At 42.8% G+C, this 8683-nt stretch overlaps 1 pseudogene; it reads left to right on the forward strand.

Annotated features, from left to right (window-relative positions):
- Positions 1 to 5242: 5242 nt before the first annotated feature.
- On the forward strand, positions 5243 to 5360 carry LOC126177528 (5S ribosomal RNA; annotated as a pseudogene).
- The last annotated feature ends 3323 nt before the right edge of the window (positions 5361 to 8683 follow it).

An 8683-nucleotide genomic window follows, 5' to 3' on the forward strand; every position in this document is an offset into this window, starting at 1 on the left:
ACCGGGTCGTCTATGGCCCATGATGCAGCAAAGTCCCAATTTGCCAATGCACAGTATAGCTCAATCATGACAGCAGGTAGACAGTTAACGAACTTAACCGTTTTACAAATGCTTCCACCCTTGACTCGAAAGCCAATGCATCAGATAAATCTCATCATCATCATCATTCGTCACAGTGGCTGTATTGGATTGGGTAAAAAAATTGGACTGTGTAAAAATTGGGACTTCGTATGAGCGCTGATGACCGCGCGGTTGACACCCCCACAAGTCAAGCAACATCATCATCAGATAAATCGCTCCGTTTCCGCATCATGACAAAGACAGCACTAGGTTCCACATCCTCCGACACCCTCCACTGCTAGTGCTGCCATCTGACGCTTGTGAGTGATTATTGCACATTGACGTGGAACATAGGGAGCCGGCCGGAGTGGCCGAGCGGTTAAAGGCACTACAGTCTGGAACCGCACGACCGCTACGGTCGCAGGTTCGAATCCTGCCTCGGGCATGGATGTGTGTGATGTCCTTAGGTTAGTTAGTTTTAAGTAGTTCTAAGATCTAGGGGACTTATGACCACAGCAGTTGAGTCCCATAGCGCTCAGAGCCATTTGAACCATTTTGAAACATAGGGGAGCAGACGGGGGGGGGGGGGGGGGGGTTGCATTAATGTGACTGGACCGTGCAGACCACTCAACAGCCACAAACACCGCATAGGAGAACCGACCCTGAACCGTTCCGTCGGAGTCATATAAAGAAAGAACCGCTCGGTGATAAAGAAAAATCGTTGGACCTCGTTACGGTGCCGAGAAAGTCTGCGGTGAGGAACTGCGACGGTGCTGACGTCACAAGGGTGCGCTGCGGGCGGCTCTAAATATCCATTACGGTACGCCGAGCGACGTCCGCCGTCTCGGGTAATTAATAATTCTACTCGTAACACGTCTGTCATTAATCAGTCGCGTACTCAGGTCGAGATAAGCTAAATGCAGCCACTTATGTCAGACAGAAATATCTGTTTGACGAACTCGTACAGACCATTAGACTGAGAAAAGAAACACGGCGACTCGGGCAGACATTCGTCAGCAAGAAATCTACGGCTCTATCAACAACCTCAATACCAAGGACGTCGCGAGCCAGTTACTGTAAATTTTTCTTCCTCTCTCACTCACGAAGCTTCCAAGAGCCATAATTTCGGAGAATATTTTCCTGTAGTTCATTTCTGCTGCAGAATATTTTCCCTTGTGGATGTTTTACTTAGCCTATAAAAATGTTCCGTGCTGGCTGTACAAGGTAGTTCGCAGAGTCTGCTAGGACGTCTTTCAGTACTCACGTTAACCCGCCACAGACTGGGAGAAAACTTTACAAATCTAGAAAAGCTTTAAAGTAGCCTGTTAAATAGCCACTTGCAACTTTTCTACATCGACCTCTATATAAAAACTCTGCAATTCACTGTGCTGTACGTTCTACCACTACCGGGTAAAGTGGGCTAAAGCGGATCAGAGAGACATCAGTGTACTGAATCAGTGCCATCTGCGTGACGGGAGAGATAAACACAAAAACTGGGACTGTTCAAAGGGGTGTGACCTGTATGTTTGTTATCTGTGTGAAAAGCAACACAAGAAACGAAAATTGTGGCAATCATTAACAATTTTTTTCAAGGGCACCTTTGAAGCTTTGTGATTTTAACAAAAACAAACTGTTGCAGCTACTACAGGTGAGAAGTTACGTCTGTTTTTCAGCTGAATTGTATCAGAGCAATACAGTATCTGCGATGTATGTGAAGCTCACTTTTTTAGCGTCGTTTTCTGTTAAATCCTGCCTAGTCGTCAAATATGGGGTGTCTAGGAAACCTGCTTTCTCGGATCGCTAGACGACATTAAAACAAATACGAGGGTAATCCCAAAAGTAAGGTCTCCTGTTTTTTATAAGTACATAGATCCGTTATTTCTACAATGGTTTACATCAGTTTACTGCTTGAACATTTAGCTATTTTTTGACATAATCACCATTTCTGTCGATGCATTTTTGTAAACGCTGAGGCAGTTTTTGTATGCCCATGTCGTACCAGCTCGCTGCCATGCTGTTCAGAAAGTTATGAACCTCTTCTTTCACCTCGTCGTCGGAGCTGAATCGCTGGGACCACAAACAACGCTGACGGGTACTGTGAGACACTGAAAAAACTCAAACGGGCAATTCAGAACCGGAGAAGAGGAATGTTGAGCAAGGGAGTACACATTCTCCATGACAACGCTCGCCGACACATCGCTCGGCAAACCGTTGCTCTCCTGCAACAGTTTCAGTGGATCGTAATCACCTACCCACCCTACACTCCAGTTCCCTAGGTTAAAGGAACATTTGGGCGGAAAGCGATTCAGCTCCGACGACGAGGTGAAAGAAGAGGTTCATAACTTTCTGAACAGCATGGCAGCGAGCTGGTTTGACGTGGGCATACAAAAACTGCCACAACGTCTACAAAAATGCATCGACAGAAATTGTGATTATGTCGAAAAATAGCTAAATGTTCAAGCTGTTAACTGATGTAAACCATTGTAGAAATAAACAGGTCTATGTACTTATAAAAAAAATAGGAGACGTTACTTTTGGGATTACCCTTGTAGTATTAATGAGTTTTACTACAAATGGTAAAGATTACAATACTGAACTTTGTGATTACACAGATGGGTCGCAAGGAAAGGGCGAGATACGAAATAAGGAAGTTTCTTCAGTATAAGGATTCCAAGTTTGAGCTACATAGAATTTACAAGCAGAGTAATGAGCTTTGACGCTCCTAGATGCAAGTCGCTAGTTTTGAGGCTGCTGTTCAACTGGGCCTAGACCTATCGGGTGCGGCGCTTAAGTCCTCTTCACGTAGGGGCCGCTGCTGTCGAGTTTTCATCCTGAAGAGGGGTCGGTCAGCGTGCGATTGACTGACCTCTTCTCACAGCCATCTCTTCTCTTTCGTCCCCTACTGGACATGCCGCGCTTGACTTTACGCCGTAACATTTTCCATTTTGTTTTTGTGCCAAACATGGCAATCTTGGAATTTCAGGGGTAAAGTGGGTCACGCCCCGAAAATACATAAAGAAGCTTGGAGCAGAGGAGAAAAGGCGTTATACGAGTTGCATTCAAGTTCAAGGCCTCCGATTTTTTTTTCTCCGGACTGGAAAGAGATAGAAACATGCGCGTTGTTTTAAAATGAGGCCGTGTTCATTGTCAATACGTCCCAGAGATGGCAGCATCGTACGGCAGATGGAATTTTACCGCCAGCGGCGAGAATGAGAACTGTTTTAAATACTTAAAATGGCGACGTTTTCCTTACTTGAACAGCGTGCAATCATTCGTTTTCTGAATTTGCGTGGTGTGAAACCAATTGAAATTCATCGACAGTTGAAGGAGACATGTGGTGATAGAGTTATGGATGTGTCAAAAGTGCGTTCCTGGGTGTGACAGTTTAATGAAGGCAGAACATCGCGTGACGACAAACCGAAACAACCTCAGGCTTGCACAAGCCGGTCTGACGACATGATCGAGAAAGTGGAGAGCCACATAGCTGCCCATGTGGCAAGTTGCCGAGCAATATTGATGCGCAACGACAGCATGAATGGGACTTTCTTTTTGTCGGTTGTGACAATGGATGAGACGTGGATGCCATTTTTCAATCCAGAAACAAAGCGCCAGTCAGCTCAATGGAAGCACACAGATTCACCGCCACCAAAAAAATTTCGGGTAACCGCCAGTGCTGAAAAAATGATGGTGTCCATGTTCTGGGACAGCGAGAGCGTTATCCTTACCCATTGCGTTCCAAAATGCACTACGGTAACAGGTGCATCCTACGAAAATGTTTTGAAGAACAAATTCCTTCCTGCACTGCAACAAAAACGTCCGGGAAGGGCTGCGCATGTGCTGTTTCACCAAGACAACGCACCCGCACATCGAGCTAACGTTACGCAACAGTTTCTTCGTGATAACAACTTTGAAGTGATTCCTCATGCTCCCTACTCACCTGACCTGGCTCCTAGTGACTTTTGGCTTTTTCCAACAATGAAAGACACTCTCCGTGGCCGCACATTCACCAGCCGTGCTGCTATTGCCTCAGCGATTTTCCAGTGGTCAAAACAGACTCCTAAAGAAGCCTTCGCCGCTGCCATGGAATCATGGCGTCAGCATTGTGCAAAATGTGTACGTCTGCAGGGCGATTACGTCGAGAAGTAACGCCAGTTTCATCGATTTCGGGTGAGTAGTTAATTAGAAAAAAAATTCGGAGGCCTTAGAACTTAAATGCACCTCGTAATGAAGCTTATTTCCGTAAAGCAGTGAAGGCGTTATAATGAAGCGTATTTCCGTAAAGCAGTGAGTAAAATAAAGTACTTTGTGAAAAGCATCTGAAATTCATTATGAAAAAGGATACCAAGTCTTCGTTTCCTTCAGTACTGACGAAAGAGACATGTTACCTAGGAAAAATTGTGGAGGCAGTTAAAGACACTCAGCTGATCGGATTTTTTAAGGAAAAAAGATTACAAGAAGCACATTTTGCTTATGCGGAAATCGCCGACATTCAAACAGTTTCCGTATCAAGCACTATTTGTAAGGAAAAGGTGGAAGATTTGAGGAGGGTCAAGTGTAATATCGCAGACATTAATATGAGCAATGTGGAGTAAATAGAGTTGTGGTAAGTCATTTTATAACATTATTAAGTTTTTGATTTCGTCTTAAAGTTCTTAAAAGTACTGGCCACTTAACTGTATTTTCTAATGTAATTGTAATGCGTAAAAAAATTTTTATTTAAATATAGACCATTATTCCTTCAAAAAAAATCACAGTGATCCACTTTTCACCTTAAATTGGGTTCAGTGGTTTAAACACGAAAATGTGAAGTTAATCCACTCTACCCCAAACAGTGAGTCAAAGCGGGTAATATGTATGTTCATAATCGTGTCCTTTAAAAATATTACGATAGTGACACCAGAAAGTTCATACCAGCTTTTTTTTTTCTTTCAGATTCTCACTACTCTTTAAAGTTCTCATTTCTTAAGAAAACTTCAAACTTTGACCCACTACACCCCAGTTTACAGTACTAGTCACTTTTCTTCCTCTTACATTCGCAAACAGAGCCTCTGAAATGAGTCCTAATTTTTCTTATATTCGTGGTCCTTAAGAGAAATGCAAGTCTTGACAAGAGATGCTGGTTGGAGGAATGCCACTGACGATCTTGCACAAGTATATTTATTGAATATTTTACAATCTGTCTGGCAACGGCCTTGCCGCAGTGGATACACCGGTTCCCGTGAGATCACCGAAGTTAAGCGCTGTCGGGCCTGGCCGGCACTTGGATGGGTGACCATCCAGGCCGCCATGCGCTGTTGCCATTTTTCGGGGTGCACTCAGCCTCGTGATGCCAATTGAGGATCTACTCGACCGAATAGTAACGGCTTCGGTCAAGAATACCATCATACCAACTGGGAGAGCGGTGTGCTGACCCCACGCCCCTCCTATCCGTATCCTCCTTGAGGATGACACGGCGGTCGGATGGTCCCGGTAGGCCACTCGTGGCCTGAAGACGGAGTGCTTACAATCTGTCTCGAACAGAGGTATCTAGCATGTCTTGGCAAACCATACCTATTCAAGTCATTCAAATTACAGCATCATTCTACCGATCGTAAGTCATATTGCTAGCAGACATTCAGTGCTCCACATTTAACTATTATAATTACAGTAGGAGGCTTACATTCCTATCGCACAGTGATCAACTGTAAGTTTCTTGCAACAACTCTTTATATTTTTTTTAGGAAATTGTGAGTGATTCTCATTTTTACTGCTGTTCAGTTACTGACATTATTTCCTGTTGTGCGATTAATGTAAGCATGTGCTTGTTCATGTAATTTTGTTTTCTTTAACTGATGGCGTTTATTAATTGATTTTTTGTGTCGTAATTGCCTCTGTAATAAGACATAGTTTTACCGGTTCTGGGTATGGTGATTCTGCTTGTACTAGCAGTTCAATCACAAACAGAATAGCCACCTCACAAGCTACTCCACAAACATAAAGGAAGCGTTTTGCAGCACCCACTAATCAGTTATTCAGTGCGATGTAATACTCCCACCCATTTGCATTCAGACATGGTGCTCTCAAGTACCCGTGATTACAAACAGATGGCGCACCACCACCACGGATTAAATACATGGCGAGAGAGTTGAGACAGGTCACCGCAAATACACTCTAAACGAGTAAATTTTTCGAGCGGCGGTTGTCGCTAAGGTATAGAGGATAATGTGGAGAATTGTTTGACGTGTGCAAGTAAAGATAACGGTTATAGCTGTCGAATGACGACAGTGATTTCGTGTTTTTTAAAATGTAACTTGCAGTGGAACCCGTTAATAACTGATTTTTCGTTACTAACTGGATTACTCGATACACTCCCCAATTCACTACGCACAATTATAACCTCGTATTTCATATAGTTTTAATGACATAAATAAAGCAATTTTATACACAGACTATGTGTTTAAACATGAATCTAAGGTAGATAATACTAATTTTCTTAGTTTTCATAGAACTTAATTATTTTTCATAAGATGAATTTAGTTCAAAATTTGGTTACTCAGTTTACAGTTATGCCTAAAGTCATTGAATTGGATTTGTTAAACATGGATTTTCAAGATAACTTCGGAAAAGATTATCGATAAGTAATTATTTTGTTATGTAAAACAGTTTATTTTTGGCTAGCGCTTGGAAGTTGTTGTAGGTGCTTGGCAGGAAGTTATGTTCTGTGTGTGCCATAAACTCAATTTACAAAACCAATAATCATCAAGTGAAACTGTAAAGACTGATACTCCGTCGTACATAATATCGTAACCGTGAGTCAGTGCACGTAGTTCAACACTCCCATAAACAGCAGTCAACGACGCAAAACACCTCGGCCTAACTGGCTCAGCACTTTAACCTAACAACACGCACAGTAGAAATGGTTATCACTAACATCGTTTAGGGGCAGCTCAACGGGTGAGAACCTGTTCATCAGAATTAGTGTTCCCAGACATACGGTTTTAGCTGCAATAGTAGTTAACTTTCCCGTTTTGTTCCGGGTACGGTACAAGCTCTTAACCATACGCCAAATGGTCCGAGTTTCAAAGTGAGGCATAATGACTTACATTTTTTAATATTCCTGTACCAAATTTTACGTCGCAGATTATGTTTTCCACACTAGGGCGCACGCATATGATGGTAATTGAAACGTGTGTGACGTCATAAGCAGAACTGCGTTGTCTACTTCCTCTCCATGCAAGAAGAGAGATGGTTTCGTTCATTTCGGGAGGAGGTTCAACACTTTATCGTAATTCATCGTGTACTATACGTTTTAGGACTGATTTCGTTGTGTAAGTAGTGTGTTCAAAATGGATGGAAGTGTGACAAATCCCGCGAGAAGTAAATTAAATATTCAGAACACCACACATCGGGCTAGAAGCCTGCAAGTGTATTGTCCAGTTTGGAAAAAAGAATTTCCAGAACTGCGGCCAGTTCCATCAAATGCGTATTAGGCAAGGTGTACTTTATATGTTTCAAAACTGTTAACCACAAACGCAGATGCTAAATACTGCTAGGAACCAAGTTGATGAAAACTCTCTACAAGGAGGACTCTATATGTAAATTGAAGGTGGATAGGGGGAGAAAGGAAGGCAATCACAGCTGGCAGCTGCATCGCGACATTATGCAGCGAGTGAAAATGTGTACCAGAATCGGGATTCGAAACCGGTATCTCCTGCTTACTGGGCATGTGTGTTAACCACTACGGCATCCTGGACACAGCGTTATCGGACATGTCGGAAAGAACAGGCACCATGCATTCGTGTAATTTCATTGGCCTAGCTGGCCAGTGGATCTATCTTCTTCAGTGCGAATACACAAATACGTCCGACCTGCTGTGGGAATCTCACAGAGCATATTACACGAAGAAGTGGACTGGGTCAGCGGACAGGTGGCGCTCGATGGGAATGTGGATCAGCCGGGATAGTACGCACAGTTGCGATAATGCTGTGTTCCGGATGGCGCAGTGGTTAACGCACCTGCCGACTATGCAGGAGGTCCCAGGTTCTAATCCCCGACCGGCGCACATGAATGAGGCGACATGCACATTCCTGTCATGAAAAGATTTGATGTTAGGTTATGAATTTCGTAAGTCAAATGCGGAAAACATGTGCGAAATAGAAGAAAAAATAAACAGTGTAAACTTACCACATAAGCCAAGAAAATCGTTTTTTTAGTTTTTAACACCATCACACATTCTTTTCTCCACCCTCTTCATGCATATCGCTTCACTGAAGGGGCACATTTGCATACAAATGTTTGTAAACACTTCACAGACGTTGTTGCACATGGTGTGAGCAAAAAGGAATTTATTCTTAGTGGCACATATCTAATTATTAAACAGTTGAAAAATGCAGGGCATAACTTTAGAAATGGTCTTTGAAATTACTTAAATATGTGTGGCTTGCGAAATCTGTTTGTTCATTTAACATAGATTCCATTTTTTTTTATTTAGTGGAGATATATTTCCAGTTATTCTAAGAGATTTAGGACCTTACCATAGGTTTAGTGCTACCAAATTGTTTTCTAGACTGTTGATGACACGAGGTGCATTCAAGTTCTAAGGCCTCCGATTTTTTTTCTCTGGACTGGAAAGAGATAGAAACAT

This window comes from Schistocerca cancellata, chromosome 3 (assembly GCF_023864275.1).
Source record: "Schistocerca cancellata isolate TAMUIC-IGC-003103 chromosome 3, iqSchCanc2.1, whole genome shotgun sequence".
In the NCBI taxonomy this organism is placed as follows: Eukaryota; Metazoa; Arthropoda; class Insecta; order Orthoptera; family Acrididae; genus Schistocerca; species Schistocerca cancellata.